The 18,548-nt window shown below is 43.0% G+C and overlaps 1 protein-coding gene across 6 annotated transcripts in view; it reads left to right on the top strand.

The window, feature by feature from the left end:
* LOC139264555 (contactin-associated protein-like 2) overlaps positions 1-18,548 on the top strand; it is a 2,534,539-nt gene that overhangs the window by 1,854,953 nt on the left and 661,038 nt on the right. The gene's annotated exons all lie outside the window — the stretch shown is intronic.

The following is an 18,548-nucleotide window of genomic DNA, read 5'->3' as shown; positions in this document are numbered from 1 at the left end:
TTAACCTCCCTGCATGCTGTGACTCCCTCCATAAGTATCTGGAGGGAGTCATGGGAGAGCCTGGGTGCAGCCGTGGACCTTTGTGCAGTGCTTGTCAGTGTTTGCAGCAGCTCAATGCTACAGAACACCGACTGATTTTGACAGATATTCTATGAGTGGCCATGGTCCCTTTTAAAAAAAAACAGCTGATGACTCATCATCAAATGACATCATCAGACCCACTTCCTTCAATTGGCTGGGATCCCCGCAGGGCGGGCTTAACAAGCCCATCAACGAAAGATTCTTCATACAGTGCGGGTTGGAGCCAGGAACAGATTGAGCCTCCCTGGACTTGCCACAGTTGGGCGAGATTGCAGCCTTTGTATCCTCCTCAGAGCTTTGTATCATCAGCAAATTTGGATACATTACACTCAGTCCCTTCATCTAAGGCATTAATATAGATTGTAAATGAAACCATGTTGATTCTATCTAATCATGTTATGATTTTCGAAGTGCCCAGTTACAACTTCGTTAATAATGGATTTGAGCATTTTCCTTTGGCTTTTCATTAGCTGTTCCACCATGCGAAAGAGAATTCCCACAATTTTGCAATATTATGAGTAAACCAACAAAAGTTCTTTCGGAAACCTTTAGTAACTCAATGTGCCCGTGATTAGGCAATGTATAACAATTTGTAGGTCCACATCTCATATCCACTTTACATTGCAGAGTGGAATTGTTGCATTTACAATGCAAGGCAGAATCCATGCTGCAAGCACTAAACGCAAACAGCCACATATACGCATCCCAGTGGATAAAAGGTCGAAGTAAAAGAAGCAATTCTTGACAAGGATACAGACTGCTGTTTAATAAATAAAAGACGCACAGTATTTATCTCCAATAAATTAGCACCTAGTCAAAAATAAATCAACTGATCAAGCGGAAATTCAAGTTGGGTAATGAACCAGCTGAAAACAGTAACTTTGTTGGTGAAGTCCTTTTTATATATGCATATCTTTGAGTTCAATATTGAATATTACAATTATTTCACTATCTTTTTGGAATGTTTAAATACAGGTAAATTTAGAGCTCTGTTCTTTTTGGAAATTGGAGGATAAATGTTATGCTTGTTAAGATTAAGAATTGTGAAATATTTTCTCAATTCTTTCATTAGTGTCAGTATTAAGCACTCTAAGATTGGATATCCAAGTGAATATTAACACCGCTCTGTCAGCCAATGAGTTGGAGTCGGGGCACGACTTGTGGTTTTAATATACAGAATCTCTGAATTCATGACCGAACAACAGCAGTCTCCCAAGTTCAAGTACAGCAGGATTATTTCTTCATCAAAATGCAGTGAATGGAGGATAGTTGCATATAAATTATGTGTGTAAAATCAATCCCAGACACTTACAGCAGTGCCGGCTTCAGGCATGATTGATGGGGGAATTACCCAATCATCTCCATTCTTGCCGGGACTTGTGGTGTCACTATATATGCAGCCGCATGAAAACATAGGGTGATTCCCACATTACTGGGAGCGGAGCTGAGTACAACAGCATCTGAAGGGTTTCTGTGTAATATGAATTTATTACTAGAGTTTTCAACATGATCTTCTCCATGAGTAAAGCAATTGTTTTGATGTGCTATGCTGATTTTGATTCAATAAACAATCTTAACATCAGTGCATTATAACAGCACCTTACAACAGCCTCCTCAGGTATAGAAACGGTGACGTTAGGCCAAAAATTGAAGTCTCTGCGGGCACGTACGATGTACGCACGCACCCATTGAGGCCCTGCAAGTGCCAGTTCTCGGCGCGCAATGCGCATGCGTCAAAATCCGGCACTTGCGAACTGTCAATTTCTTTTGACAGTTTCAACACATCCCCTTGAGAAGGGCCTTTGCAGGTGGAGATTTGGGCTACTTGACCAACTCCTGCCCAGCGAATGTCCTTCAAACTCTTACGCCTGGTAAAAGCATAATGTAGGCAGTTAAACCCTCAGCTTTAACCTGTGGAATGTTAAAGTACTTTGACAGAGGCCAATAGATGCCCATATAAAGTAGTCAGTTTCATCTGAAAAATATTTTGAATATTAAATGGAATCACAAGCAGCAAGCTATTTTATCTAACAATACATTCACCTTTATTTTGTCAGCGCAACTAACAACTGGCAAAGGAATAGGTTACCAATGGAACAGTTCCCCAGAAATGGGTTTGAGAGGTGATTGCAACTGAATTGACAAGACAAATCTGTATTCTGCAAGGTGTCATTATGTGAAATATCATACAAATGCATTTGTTTTAAAAAAGCTTTCCTTTAAAATGGATAAACACAGTAAAATTTTACCCAACAAGGTGGGCAACTTTTTTCCTCTGAGAAATAAGACTGTGAACTGTATCAAAACAGGAGGCATCAGGCAGTCATTCTTCAAAAATGGCACTGCTTAACAACTGAGATATGGGTTAAACATAGAAACATAGAAACATAGAAAATAGGTGCAGGAATAGGCCATTCGGCCCTTCGAGCCTGCACCGCCATTCAATAAGATCATGGCTGATCATTCACCTCAGTATCCCTTTCCTGCTTTCTCTCCATACCCCTTGATCCCCTTAAGCGTAAGGGCCATATCTAACTCCCTCTTGAATATATCCAATGAACTGGCATCAACAACTCTCTGCGGCAGGGAATTCCACAGGTTAACAACTCTCTGAGTGAAGAAGCTGCTCCTCATCTCAGTCCTAAATGGCCTACCCCTTATCCTAAGAATATGTCCCCTGGTTCTGGACTTCCCCAACATCGGGAACATTCTTCCAGCATCTAACCTATCCAGTCCCGTCAGAATTTTATATGTTTCTATGAGATCCCCTCTCATCCTTCTAAACTCCAGTGAATAAAGGCCCAGTTGATCCAGTCTCTCCTCATATGACAGTCCAGCCATCCCTGGAATCAGTCTGGTGAACCTTTGCTGCAATCCCTCAATAGCAAGAATGTCCTTCCTCAGATTAGGAGACCAACACTGAACACAATATTCCAGGTGAGGCCTCACTAAGGCCCTGTACAACTGCAGTAAGACCTCCCTGCTCCTATACTCAAATCCCCTAGCTATGAAGGCCAACATACCATTTGCCGCCTTCACCGCCTGCTGTACCTGCATGCCCACTTTCAGTGACTGATGTACCATGACACCCAGGTCTCGTTGCACCTCCCCTTTTCCTAATCTGCCGCCATTCAGATAATATTCTGCCTTCGTGTTTTTGCCCCCAAAATGTATAACCTCACATTTATCCACATTATACTGCATCTGCCATGCATTTGCCCACTCACATAACCTGTCCAAGTCACCCTGCAGCCTCTTAGCGTCCTCCTTACAGCTCACATCGCCAACCAGTTTAGTGTCATCCGCAAACTTGGAGATATTACACTCAATTCCTTCATCTAAATCGTTAATGTATATTGTAAAGAGCTGGGGCCCCAGCACTGAGCCCTGCGGCACCCCACTAGTCACTGCCAGCCGTTCTGAAAAGGACCCGTTTATCCCGACTCCCTGCTTCCTGTCTGTCAACCAATTCTCTATCCACATCAGTACATTACCCCCAATACCATGCGCTTTGATTTTGCACACCAATCTCTTGTGTGCGACCTTGTCAGAAGCCTTTTGAAAGTCCAAATACACGACATCAACTGGTTCTCCCTTGTCCACTCTGCTAGTTACATCCTCAAAAAGTTCCAGAAGATTTGTCAAGCATGATTTTCCTTTCATAAATCCATGTTGACTTGGTCCGATCCTGTCACTGCTTTCCAAATGCGCTGCTATTTCATCCTTAATGATTGATTCCATCATTTTCCCCACTACTGATGTCGGGTTAACTGGTCTATAATTACCCGTTTTCTCTCCCTCCTTTTTTAAAAAGTGGTGTTACATTAGCTACCCTCCAGTCCATAGGAACTGATCCAGAGTCGATAGACTGTTGGAAAATAATCACCAATGCATCCATTATTTCCAGGGCCACTTCCTTAAGTACTCTGGGATGCAGACAATCAGGCCCTGGAGATTCATCGGCCTTCAATCCCATCAATTTCCCGAACACAATTTCCTGCCTAATAAGGATGTCCTTCAGCTCCTCCTTCTCACTAGACCCACTGTCCCCTAGTACATCCGGAAGGTTATTTGAGTCTTCCTTCGTGAAGACAGAACCGAAGTATTTGTTCAATTGGTCTGCCATTTCTTTGTTCCCCATTATAAATTCACCTGAATCCGACTGCAAGGTTCCCTGCAAGCTTCCTCTCGTACTCTATTTTCCCCCTCTTAATTAAACCCTTAGTCCTACTCTGCCGAATTCTAAATTTCTCCCAGTGCTCAGGTTTGTTGCTTTATGCCTGTGCAATATAAAAAGAGAAACAATTTATCATATTTCATTCACATGAGAAAATGAAAATAACTTTATATTCTAAATAATCTGTATGCTTTATTAATAATTATAACTTGATATTGCACAACAAACTGTTACTTGCAACAGAATGCTGCTGATGGCACTAAATTCAGTTGCAAATAGACACAAATTGAATGTTGTATAGAAAAGATAGTCACACACTGTTACATGTCGTTCGAAAGCAAGTGAAGATTTGTATTGCCACCTTTCGTCACTTTTGGATTAACATTTTATTTTACTGCAAGAGGTTCAAAGATTTGAAGGGAGGTTGACAGATTTTATTATTTAATTCCCATCAGAGACTGCTCTTGTGAGCTGGAGAGTGGTGACACAGATTTCATATCTGCAGCAATAACTTTAAATCCTGACAAGTGAATGCTCGTTCATACAACATTGACATGTGGTCTTTGGATTAGAGATTGGACCCTTTCAATGGGGAAATGAAGCTGTCATTCACAGACTGTGAAATTCACTGAATCAATACTTGTGCATCATTCTTGCTTGTGTTTTTTTTCTTACTCCATGGTTCTGTTGAACATTCTTTAAAGAAGGGCTCATGCAAGTCATTTGTTGTAGCAAAGAAAATGCCACAATTTGAAGGGACAGTTGCAGCATGTCGCAGACAATACACCTGTGTCACTTTCATTTCACACACTCCATGCCAACCTTTCTCTGCGTTCCACTCTCAGATTATCTCTTAAACTCAATTAAATGATTCCTCCTGATTTAGGCTCGAGCCTGTCCAAACGCAAGTTTATTACCCAAGGGGCCGAAATTGCCATCTGCCCAAAATGCATGGGGCAGACAATCCAGGGAAATTCAGCTTTGTTTTTTTTTGCTGCGAGGCAAATGTGGTGTCGTCAGAGGGGCGGGTTGCAACGGCTGTCGCTCCTAGTCATCAGCGCATCACAACATCCCTCCCCTTCAATTAAAGGGAAGGGTCGTTAGGAACGTTACAACCACTTTAGTGGCAAACATTGGGCCACCAGGGAGGGTTTCAGCTCGACCAGCGGCCTGGTACCCAAGAGGAGGTGCCGGGCTGCCTATTGCCGGCCCTGCCGAACCCGGGGCATAATTGTCAGGCCGACAATAAGATGGTGGCTGCGAAAGTGCGCCCTCCCCTTTAATGGCGGCTGCACTGCCATTTTAAACACACTGCAAACACAATGCACCGACAGAAAAAACTGTCGGGCACCGTGTGGTGGCCGCAAGATTTTTTGAGGTGAAGTTTGCTTGCGGGGCGGGAGATCAGCAGTGCGTGCTTTGATAACGCACTTAGGTGGGTTCAGCAACAGCGGGACGGAAGTGGGGTCTGCCGGAAAAAACACAGAGGAGAATTCCATGAGCGGCGGCCATTCGCTGCTTTCTGATGGTAATGGGCCTTATTGGGAGGCTGAATTTTGGCCCCTAACTGTTTAACTGTTAATCAGTTTAACCTGACATCCGGCCTTAACATTACAAAAGGAACAGAATGACCTCGGCAATCTCAAGTAGTTAATGTGATCCTGCTTGGGGGCTTCCATTATTCTGGCCAATTCTTGAAACTCACACCTGTCTGCTATTTGCTATTCCCATTGTCCTGTCTAATCTCCAATACCAGCTCATCCTAATAGCCCAGAGTTATGATGATTGACCTTACACAAAGCAAGTTTTAACACTATGCTACTGACACAGTGTAATGCTATTGTGGCTGAGTGTGCTGAAGATGCGGCCACTCATTGGGGATAATTTTAACTTTTATCATAGAATTGTTACAACATGAAAGGAGGCTATTCAGCCCATTGAGCCTGTGCTGGCTCTCTGCAAGAGCATCTCCGCTAGTCCCATCTCCCCACTCTTTCCCCGTAGCCCTGCACATTTTTTTTCTTTCAGGTACTTATCCAACTCTCTTTTGGATTATGTGTTTGAGTCTGCCTCCACCACCCTTTCAGGCAGTGCATTCCAGATCCTAACCACTTGCTGCGTAAAAACATTGTTCCTTATTTCGCCTTTGGTTCTTTTGCCAATCACCTTAATTCTGTGTCCTCTGGTTCTCGATCCATCTGCCAATGGTAAAATTACTCCAATTCTCTCCAAAGTGAAATATTGCACTGTGACAAATCACTTGCCCTAAGTGTGACTTATTTATTAGACATGTTATATCCCATCTATGTTGTGAGCCTGTTCCCAGCAACTGTGCTGCAGCAATGACACTGCAAAGGACTCTGATTTCATCCTATTCAAAATGAAGGTGGATTCAGAGCACCACTGGTAAGACAGAAGCAACTGCCCATACACAAGATCACGGCCCTGAAAATCCTTCCAACATGGTCCTGCCACAACACTGGAAGTGCAAGCAACATAAGAATTGGGAGCAGGAGTAGGCTGAGTTTTGACCCCAACTTCATTTTCCTGCCCAATCCCCATATCCCTGGAGTCGAAAAATCTATCTATCTCAGCCTTGGATATGCTCAACGACCCAGCATCCACAGACCTTTGGGATAGAGAATGCAAAAGATTCACAACCCTCTGAGTGAAGAAATTCCTCCTCATCTCAGTCTTATATGACAGACCCCTTATCCTGAGACTGTGCCCCGAGTTCTAGATTCTCCAGCCAGGGGAAACAACTTCTCAGCATCTACTTTGTCAAACTCTCAGAATCTTGTTTCATTGAGATCACTTCTCGTTCTTCTAAACTCCAGAGAGTATAGGACCCATAGGACAACCCTCTCGTCCTAGGAAGCGATCTAGTGAACCTCGAAGGCAAGTATGTCCTTCCTCAGATAAGGCGACCAATATTGTGCACAGTGCTCCAGGTGTGATCTTACCAAAGCCCTGTACAATTGTAGTAAGACGTCCTTACTCTTGTACTCCAGCCCCCTTGCAATAAAGGCCAACATGTTAATTGCCTTCCTAATTGCTTGCTGTACCTGCATGCTAGCTTTGTGTTTCCTGTACAAGGACATTTAAATCTCTCTGAACACCAACATTTAAAAGTTTCTCACTATTTAAAAAATATTCTTTTTTTTTATTCTTCCAACAAGTGGAATTCTTCCTCAGTGAATATCCTCATATTATCAAATGTCTTTGGTAATCCAAATATACTACATCCACTGTTTCTCTTATCTACCCTGCCAGTTACATCCTCAAAAAACTCTAATATAATTGCATTGTCAGCTGTGGCTCAGTAGGTAGCACTTTCGCCTCTGAGTCAGAAGGCTGTGGGTAACACTCCGTAGGTGCTGTCTTTCGGATGAGATGTTAAACTGAGCCCTGTCTGCTCTCTCAAGTGGATGTTAAAGATCCCATGGCACTATTTCGTAGAAAAGCAGGGGCATTGTCCCCGGTGTACTGGCCAATATTTATTTTTCAATCAACATAACAAAAAAACAGATTATCTGGACATTATCACATTGCTGTTTGTGGAGCTGACTTGTGCGCAAATTGGCTGCCGCGTTTCCTACATTACAACAGTGACTACACTCCAAAAGTTGGCTTTAAAGCGCTTTGAGATGTCCAGTGGTTGTGAAAGGCACTCTGTAAATCCAAATCACTCTTTTTTTCTTTTAAGAAATTAGTTCAGCACAATTTCCCTTTCATAAAAACCAATCAATTCATATACATTAGGTCCCGGCTTATCGTTGATGTTTATGGGATGACTTTGTGATGCAGTGCCTCTATCAGTCCCAAACATGGCCATTGCCATGGGGGGAGAGAAGGCAAAAGTAGCGACTCCCTACATCATTTCTTTCCACATTCCAGGCCCTCAATAGCCCTCTTTACTGTCAGCAGCTGAGGCAGGGAGCCACATCATGATTTCTACATACAAACACTTTCTCAAATCCTAATCTTTACCCTCCACTTTGATCGCCCTCCAAATCTTCTTGCAAATTAAACTCAGTATCCAAATCGCCACCACTCCCCTTTTATGAAGCACCTTGGGTGCTTTGCTATATTAATGGTGTCATCTAACCTTAAATTCCAAAGTTTAAATGAGGTATTATTGTTTATGAAATAGGCTGTAACATTTTCCATGCTTTTAGAAAAATTGTACAAGAAGTGATGAAATAGAAGTATTGTCATGAATCAAAATATCACGATGGAAATGTTATTGGAACTATCTACCTGTTAATGTGTTTATAGCATATGATTGAAGAAATGCACAGTGGGTTATATGTAAAAAAAAGTTTCATGTGCATTTACTAATCAAATTCAGGTTCATTCTGAATCACTGAGCTGCTTTAAAATGTAGAAACAATGACATTAAATGGATTTTTATGACAGAGAAACGGAAATTATAAAGAAATGAACAAGAACTAATTTTCAGTCTTTGAATACAATGATAAGTAGATTGTCATAAGATACAAGCTTTCAAAGGTGAGAAGAGGTAGCAATGTGGGCATGTCCAGGCTGAAGGCTCTGATACAGTTTATGAAGTAAAGAAAGGATACACAGAAGGCTAGAGACAGGAAACCGAAAGGCACCCACTAGGACCTTGAGCTTGAGGAGGTTGCAGAGGTAGAATGTGGCAAGGCATTGAATTTGAGCTTAAAGTAACAAAAGCATGGATAAGGATTTCAGTGGAAGTGGGGTGAGGTAAGGGTAGAGACGGTCAATTTTGCAGAGGTGAAAATAAATGTACTGGATAGGATGTGGGGTTTGAAGCTCGGCTCTGGGTCGAGCAGGACACTTCGCAATTACATAACAATTGAAATGCCAACATTACAATTTCTTGTAAACTTTGTGGAAAACTAACATTGGGTCAGTTCCAGTTAACCCCAAAGAAGATTGAAGGATTGAGGCTACGTTCTAATTTCCTGAAAAATTGCTGAATATTCTTTCAGCAAGAAATTTAACCTGACCTGACAGAAAAGATGAAATTGAGCTGGGTTTTCAGTTGTACTGTTTTAGTGGCTCAAACCTGGGTTCAAATTCAGTTGTTTGGAAGATCATGATTAGTTCAATAAATTGATGCAAAAACACACAATTAATCTGCTTCACCCGCTCCTATTGGGCTCAAATTTAGCCCACCCGTTTTTTTGGCGCACTCACCAGAGATGCGCCGACTTCGTGGACTGAAAACGGTGCCGAAAAGATTTTCCCGGAATTTGGCTGCTGTGTTGCCTCTCCTGGGGCTTGGTGCAGTGTGGCCAGTCAATTGGGGGGGGGTGGCGGAGCTAGGGCCCTGCGCCAGAAACTGTGCCGGCAGCTCTGCACATGCGCATTGGAGTGTGCGCGCATGTGCAGTAGTTCCTGCCCCCAGCTTCTGTGCGTGTTGCAGCATGGGACCCGAATCGTCCAGCCCCTATCTTGGGCCGAGTGGCCTGCCGCACAGGCCGGCCCACTGCCTTCCCGGGCTGAGGCTACAACAAACAGGTTGGTGCGGGGAGAGGATGGGGGAGGAGGAGGAGGAGGAGAATTTGATCTGGGGAGGGTGGGTGGAGGGAGGAGAGTTTTGATCCGGGGGGTGGGGGGGGGTGTGGCGGGGAGTTTTGATCCGGCGGGTTGGGGGTACAGTGTGATAACTGTGTAGCCAGCAATTTTAATGAGCTTATTCAAGACATTCCTTAACCATGTTGATGAAAATACTTCCCTACATAAGAACATAAGAATTACGAGCAGGAGATACACCTATTTTTTATTTGGGTATTTTGAAAATATTATGTAAATATGTTTTGTCTCTTTACTATTATTTTTGTAGTTTAAGCTTCCATGAATGCTTCTGTTGTATAGTAAATTAAGTTTGCGAAGTTTGTCATATGATGTCCTGTATAGCTGTTTGATCCTATTCACATTCTTGAGTCAAGTCATTAAGTTCTGCTGGCCTCCGATGTACCTACCTGTGCTGATTTCTTAACTCTCTGCAAGGGTTTTCTATGTGGCCACAAGCGGCCACATACGCTGGCCTAAGTTAATTTGGAGTAACTATTAGCTGTCCAAAGTGGCCTAAATGGCCTAAATGGGTGTAGGTGGCTGGTAACGCCCCCTTTTGAAAAACATTAAACTAAACTAAAAAAAATCCGAATGAACTCACTTACACTGGCGCAAATTGAATGTGCAAAATGGGGATTTTTAAGATACTCCAGAAAAATTAAGTTGCTTCCAAAAAAACAGCAACTCCTGGGCAATTTTGAGCCCATTGTTCTGACAAATGAAATGTAGACAGTGCAGCCTAAAAGTCACTATTACATAAGAAAATAAGAAATAGGAGCAGAAGTAGGCCATACGGCCCCTTGAGCCTGCTCTGCCATTAAATAAGATCATGGCTGATCTGATCATGGACTCAGGTCCACTTCTCTGCCCGCTCCCCATAACCCCTTATCCCCTTATCGTTTAAGAAACTGTCTATTTCTGTCTTAAAGTTATTCAATGTCCCAGCTTCCACAGCTCTCTGAGGCAACAAATTTCACAGATTTACAACCCTCTGAAAGAAGAAATTTCTCCTCATCTCTGTTTTAAATGGGCGGAACATTATTCTAAGATCATGCCCTCAAGTTCGAGTCTCCCCCATCAGTGAAAACATCCTCTCTGCATCCACCTTGTCAAGCCCCCTCATAATCTTATACGTTTTGATAAGATCGCCTCTCATTCTTCTGAATTCCAATGAGTAGAGGCCCAACTTACTCAACCTTTCCTCATTAGTCAACCCCCTCATCTCTGGAACCAACCGAGTGAACCTTCTCTGAACTGCCTCCAAAGCAAGTATATCCATTCGTACATATGGAAACCAAAACTGCATGCAGTATTCCAGGTGCAGCTTTATAGAAACATAGAAACATAGAAAATAGGTGCAGGAGTAGGCCATTCGGCCCTTCGAGCCTGCACCACCATTCAATAAGATCATGGCTGATCATTCATCTCCGTACCCCTTTCCTGCTTTCTCTCCATACCCTTGATCCCTTTAGCCGTAAGGACCATATCTAACTCTCTTTTGAATATATCCAATAAACTGGCATCAACAACTCTCTGTGGTAGGGAATTCCACAGGTTAACAACTCTCTGAGTGAAGAAGTTTCTCCTCATTTCAGTCCTAAATGGCTTACCCCTTATTCTACGACTATGTCCCCTGGTTCTGGACTTCCCCAACATCGGGAACATTCTTCCTGCATCTAACCTGTCCAGTCCAATCAGAATTTTATGTCTCAATGAGATCCCCTCTCATCCTTCTAAACTCTAGTGAATACACGCCTAGTCGATCCAGTCTTTCTTCATATGTCAGTCCTGCAATTCCGGGAATCAGTCTGGTGAATCTTTGCTGCACTCCCTCAATAGCAAGAAAGTCCTTTCTCAGATTAGGAGACCAAAACTGAACACAATATTCAGATGAGCCCTCACTTAGGCCCTGTACAACTGCAGTAAGACCTCCCTGCTCCTATACTCAAATCCCCTAGCTATGAAGGCCAACATACCATTTGCCGCCTTCATCGCCTGCTGTACCTGCATGCCAACTTTCAATGACTGATGTACCATGACACCCAGGTCTCATTGCACCTCCGCTTTTCCTAATCAGCCGCCATTCAGCTAATATTCTGCCTTTGTGTTTTTGCCCCCAAAGTGGATAACCTCACATTTATCCACATTATACTGCATCTGCCATGCCTTTGCCCGCTCACATAACCTGTCCAAATCACCCTGCAGCCTCTTAGCGTCCTCCTCACAATTCACACCGCCACCCAGCTTAGTGTCATCTGCAAACGTGGAGATATTACACTCAATTCCTTCATCTAAATCATTAATGTATATTGTAAATAGCTGGGCTCCCAGCACTGAGCCCTGCGGCACTCCACTAGTCACTGCCTGCCATTCTGAAAAGCACCCGTTTATCCCGACTCTCTGCTTCCTGTCTGTCAACCAGTTCTCTATCCACGTCAGTACATTACCCCTAATACCATGTGCTTTAATTTTGCACACCAAACTCTTATGTGGGACCTTGTCAGAAGCCTTTTGAAAGTCCAAATACACCACATCCACTGGTTCTCCCTTGTCCACTCTACTGTTACATCCTCCAAAAATCCTAGAAGATTTGTCAAGCATGATTTCCCTTTCATAAATCCATGCTGACTTGGACCGATCCGGTCACTACTTACCAAATGCGCTGCTATTTCATCTTTAATAATTGATTCCAACATTTTCCCCACTACTGATGTCAGGCTAACCGGTCTATAATTATTCATTTTCTCTCTTCCCTCCTTTCTTAAAAAGTGGTGTTACATTAGCTACCCTCTAGTCCATAGGAACTGATCCAGAGTCGATAGACTGTTGGAAAATGATCACCATTGCATCCACTATTTCTAGGGCCACTTCCTTAAGTACTCTGGGATGCAGACTATCAGGCCCCGGGGATTTATCGGTCTTCAATCCCATCAATTTCCCTAACTCAATTTCCCTAACTCAATTTCCTGCCTAATAAGGTTATTTGTGTCTTCCTTCATGAAGACCAGAACCAAAGTATTTGTTCAACTGGTCCGCCATTTCATTGTTTGTCATTATAAATTCACCTGAATCTGACTGCAAGGGACCTACGTTTGTCTTCACTAATCTTTTTCTCTTCACATATCTATGGAAGCTTTTGCAGTCAGTTTTTATGTTCCCAGAAAGTTTCCTCTCATACTCTATTTTCCCCCTCAGGATTAAACCCTTTGTCCTCCTCTGCTGAATTATAAAATTCTCCCAGTCCTCAGGTTTGCTGCTTTTTCTGGGCAATTTATATGCCTCTTCCTTGGATTTAACAATGTCCTTAATTTCCCTTGTTCGCCACGGTTGAGCCACCTTCACGGTTTTATTTTTACTCCAGACAGGGTTGCACAATTGTTGAAGTTTATCATGTGATCTTTAAATGTTTGCCATTGCCTATCCACCGTCAACCCTTTAAATATCATTCACCAGTCTATTCTAGCCAATTCACATCTCATACCATCGAAGTTACCTTTCTTTAAGTTCAGGACCCGAGTCTCTGAATTAACTTATCTAGCAAAAGCAAGACTTCGCTGCTTTTATACTCCATCCCCTTTGCAATAAAGGCCAAGATTCCATTGGTCTTCCTGATCACTTGCTGTACCTGCATACTATCCTTTTATGTTTCATGCATAAGTATCCCTAGGTCCCGCTGTACTGCAGCACTTTGCAATCTTTCTCCATTTAAATAATAACTTGCTCTTTGATTTTTTTCTGCCAAAGTGCATGACCTCACACTTTCCAACATTATACTCCATCTGCAAATTTTTTCCCACTCACTTAGCCTGTCTATGTCCTTTTGCAGATGTTTTGTGTCCTCCTCACACATTACTTTTCCTCCCATCTTTGTATCATCAGCAAACTTGGCTACATTACACTCAGTCCCTTCTTCCAAGTCGTTAATATAGATTGTAAATAGTTGGGGTCCCAGCACTCATCCCTGCGGCACCCCACTAGTTACTGATTGCCAACCAGAGAATGAACCATTTATCCTGACTCTGTTTTCTGTTAGTTAGCCAATCCTCTATCCGTGCTGATATATTACCCCCAACCCCGTGAACTTTTATCTTGTGCAGTAACCTTTTATGTGGTAGCTTGTCAAATGCCTTCTCGAAGTCCAAATACATCACATCCATTGGTTCCCCTTTATCCACCCTGTTCGTTACATCCTCAAAGAACTCCAGCAAATTTGTCAAACATGACTTCCCCTTCATAAATCCATGCTGACTCTGCTTGACCGAATTTTGCTTTTCCAAGTGTCCTGCCACTGCTTCTTTAATAATGACTCCAACATTTTCCCAACCACAGATGTCAGGCTAACTGTTCTATAGTTTCCCTTTTGTCTGCCTCCTATTATAAAGACTTTCGCTGGTATGCAATGGGACAGTAAAATAAAGAATGCATTGTAGTGCATGTTTCTCAATCAGTAATTTCTCCGTCTCATATTTTTGTCCTTGGAGAGATTTCTGCACACCTCATTGCATTATGCAAGCTTTAATGCAATTAAGGCTATAAACTTTGGCATAGTTAACACTAACTTGGAAAATTTTCTTACCTGCCTTATGAGGCCAAAGGGGTCGATTTTGATCAAGGCCTCTGCCCGCCCAAAATGCCGGGCAAAGTGCCGCCGATGGCCACCGAGGTACCGGACGCTACTTTGGGGCAGGATATTCATTGCCGAGGTCCCTCAAAGGTTGGAGGGCGTCAAATGGATGACATACGCAACCAATCTGGGTGGCAACAGGCGGGAGGAGACCGTTCTCGGCGGCAGAGGCACTTACCATCCAAGTGCCATCGAGGATGGAGTTAGGCCCATGGAGGCTTGAAGACCTGAAGAAAAAAATGCTGTTTTTTAAAATTTTTTACTATCCGAAGACCTTCAGGAGACCCCATACTGGTAAGTTGCTGTGGGGAAAAAAATGTTAAAATGTTCACTAACCTTTTTTCATACTTACTGTCGGGGACAGACTAGCCTCCTCGCAGCAGATCGCCCCCGTTCTGGCGCCAACTCCTGCCCACATCAATATGGGAGCTCGGCGGGATAGAGGTCATTTGTGCCACTCGGCCATCCGCTGACATCAGCGGGTGGTTCTCGGCAGCTCTCCCCTCCAACCCGCACTAGGCCACCTCGAAAGTGGCACTGGGCGGATCTGCAAGAGCATCACGCGCGCACACGCACACGGGATTGAAGGTCGATAAATCCCCAGAGCATGATTGTCTCAATTGTGTCTCAGTGACCACAACTAATCATGGTACTCGAGGTGGTCTAGCAAGAGCACTGTACAGTTTCATCGTAACTTCCTCTGACTTGTATTCCGCTGTTGTGCTTATGTCGTTCAATGCTCTGTTGGTTTTTTTGATTGTTATTCTGCATGGCTGGACATTTTGAACATTGGATCTTTTTAACTCCGTAACTCTTTCAACGCCATTTATCGAGTACATATTTCACTGAATTTTCCTTTTTACATTTGTCTGTATTAATCTTCTGCCATTGCCAGCTCACTTACAGATTTTGTCCAGCTCATAATTTCAGAGCTGCTTCCACCAGTTCCACTGCCCCACATTCTTTGCTATCATCTGCAAATTTGACCACTTTGTATTCGATTTATGAGTCCAAGTCATTTATGTAAATTAGATGTCCAGTGACCCACAGTTAATTACTGAATAAAACAACAAGCCATAGGCTTGTATATCTGTACTAAGATTTGAACCACATCGATAGTTGGTAGATACTGCGAAAACAGCAGAGGACACATTCAAACTTATTTTGCATACTTTGCATGATATAATTGGGAACAGTATATTCTTTAAAATAGATTAAAAGAAATTTCTCCAACAAAACGTGAGCAAAGCACTTAAAACACCACACTTAAATAATTCCACAGTATCGCTGCATCGCCTGCAAAAATGCTGATTTAATGCTTCAACAAAACAACAACTTGCATTTATATAGCGCCTTTAACATATAAAAATGTCCCAAGGAGCTTCACCGGAGCATTATCAAATAAAATTTGACACTGAGCCACAAGGAGATATTATGGCAGGAAGAACTAGGTTTTAAGGAGCATCTTAAAGGAGGTGAGGGGGGTGGAGCATTTTAGGGAGGGAATTCCAGAGCTTAAGGCCTCGGCAGCTGAATGCAATGCCAATGATGGAGCAATTAAAATCAGGAATGCGCAGGAGGCCATAATTGGAGGAACAGAGAGACCTCAGAAGTTTGTAGGGCTGGAGGAGGTTAGAGATAGGGAGGGGCGAAGCCATGGAGGGATTTGCAAACATGCATGTTATAGCAATCGACTTGGGGACTTGGTGTTGAATCTGTGTGCATTTATTCTTATCAAGTATGAAACAAGTATATATCCGTGCGTGAGCACTTTATGAATGACTGAGGATTACATAAGATGTATTGGGTGTCTGCCTTTTATCTGTCGACAGTACTGTATGGAAACACTTCTTCATTGTTTCAACCTTCAGCTTCATTGTCCACAGTTTCCGATTGGGTTTCAATAATGCTGCTATAACAGTGTTATTTCCTATTGCTTGGCTCAGTTAATAGCACTCTCACCTCTGAGTCAGAGTCCACTACGAGTGCATAATCTAGGCTGACACTCCAGTGCAGTACTGAGGTAGTGCTGCATTGTCGCAACTGTCGTCTTTCAGATGTGACATTAAACCAGGCCATGTCTGCGAGCTCTGGTGGAAGTAAAAGAGCTCATAGACAATGCATAGAAGCAGGCAAATTCTTATGTCCTCGCCAACATTCTTCCCTCAATCAACTCAACACCACTGAAAACAGCTGATCTGGTCATTCATTCATTTTCTGTTGAAGGAATCATGCTGTGTACAAATTGATTGCCACATTTTCCAACATATGACGGTGACTGCACATCAAAAAAACGAATTCATTGGTTGTAAAGAGCTTTGAGATGACCTGAAGATGAGACATTTATAATAGCAAATTCTTTCGTTATGTCTTAGAACACTACTAGCCATACATTTCAACTTATTCAAATATATTTAGCCACACTATCACTATGGGATTCTCAATTTGTAACACTATTTTAAAAAAATACATAGATGCTTTATCATTTTTCAGTAGCACACATTAAAACATGCTCATGTCATCAGTTTGAAATACCTGACCATTTTTATCACCTGTGCTGTAAACCTCTTTTCCGAACACACAAAGGGGTAAGAGGGTCGAGTAAGAAGGGGGAACTGAGGGGAATCCTTATTAGTCGGGAAATTGTGTTGGGGAAATTGATGGGATTGAAGGCCGATAAATCCCCAGGGCCTGATGGTCTGCATCCCAGAGTACTTAAGGAGGTGGCCTTGGAAATCGCGGATGCATTGACAGTCATTTTCCAACATTCCATTGACTCTGGATCAGTTCCTATGGATTGGAGGGTAGCCAATGTAACCCCACTTTTAAAAAAAGGGGGGAGAAAGAAAACAGGGAATTATAGACTGGTCAGCCTGACATCGGTAGTGGGTAAAATGATGGAATCAATTATTAAGGATGTCATAGCAGCGCATTTGGAAAGAAGTGACATGATAGGTCCAAGTCAGCGTGGATTTGTGAAAGGGAAATCATGCATGACAAATCTTCTGGAATTTTTTGAGGATGTTTCCAGTAGAGTGGACAAGGGAGAACCAGTTGATTTGTATTTGAACTTTCAGAAGGCTTTCGACAAGGTCCCGCACAAGAGATTAATGTGCAAAGTTAAAGCACATGGGGTTGGGGGTAGTGTGCTGACGTGGATTGAGAACTGGTTGGCAGACAGGAAGCAAAGAGTAGGAATAAATGGGTACTTTTCAGAATGGCAGGCAGTGACTAGTGGGGTACCGCAAGGTTCTGTGCTGGGGCCCCAGCTGTTTATATTATACATTAATGATTTAGACGAGGGGATTAAATGTAGTATCTCCAAATTTGCGGATGACATTAAGTTGGGTGACAGTGTGAGCTGCGAGGAGGATGCTATGAGGCTGCAGAGTGACTTGGATAGGTTAGGTGAGTAGGCAAATGCATGGCAGATGAAATATAATGTGGATGAATGTGAGGTTATCCACTTTGGTGGTAAAAACAGAGAGACAGACTATTATCTGAATGGTGACAGATTGGGAAAAGGGGAAGTGCAACGAGACCTGGGTGTCATGGTACATCAGTCATTGAAGGTTGGCATGCAGGTACAGCAGGCAGTTAAGAAAGCAAATGGCATGTTGGCCTTCATAGCGAGGGGATTTGAGTACAGGGGCAGGGAGGTGTTACTACAGTTGTACAGGGGCTTGGTGAGGCCACACCTGGAGTATTGTGTACAATTTTGGTCTCCTAACTTGAGGAAGGACATTCTTGCTATTGAGGGAGTGCAGCGAAGGTTCACCAGACTGATTCCCGGGATGGCAGGACTGACATATCAAGAAAGACTGGATCAACTGGGCTTGTATTCACTGGAGTTCAGAAGAATGAGAGGGGATCTCATAGAAACGTTTAAAATTCTGACGGGTTCAGACAGGTCAGATGCAGGAAGAATGTTCCCAATGTTGGGGATGTCCAGAACCAGGGATCACAGTCTAAGGATAAGGGATAAGCCATTTAGGACCGAGATGAGGAGAAACTTCTTCACCCAGAGAGTGGTGAACCTGTGGAATTCTCTACCACAGAAAGTTGTTGAGGCCAATTCAGTAAATATATTCAAAAAGG

The sequence above is a fragment of the Pristiophorus japonicus genome, chromosome 5 (assembly GCF_044704955.1).
Source record: "Pristiophorus japonicus isolate sPriJap1 chromosome 5, sPriJap1.hap1, whole genome shotgun sequence".
Taxonomy (NCBI): domain Eukaryota; kingdom Metazoa; phylum Chordata; class Chondrichthyes; family Pristiophoridae; genus Pristiophorus; species Pristiophorus japonicus.
Note: the sequence above shows the minus strand (reverse complement) of the source record. Positions and strands in the feature narration are given on the sequence as shown.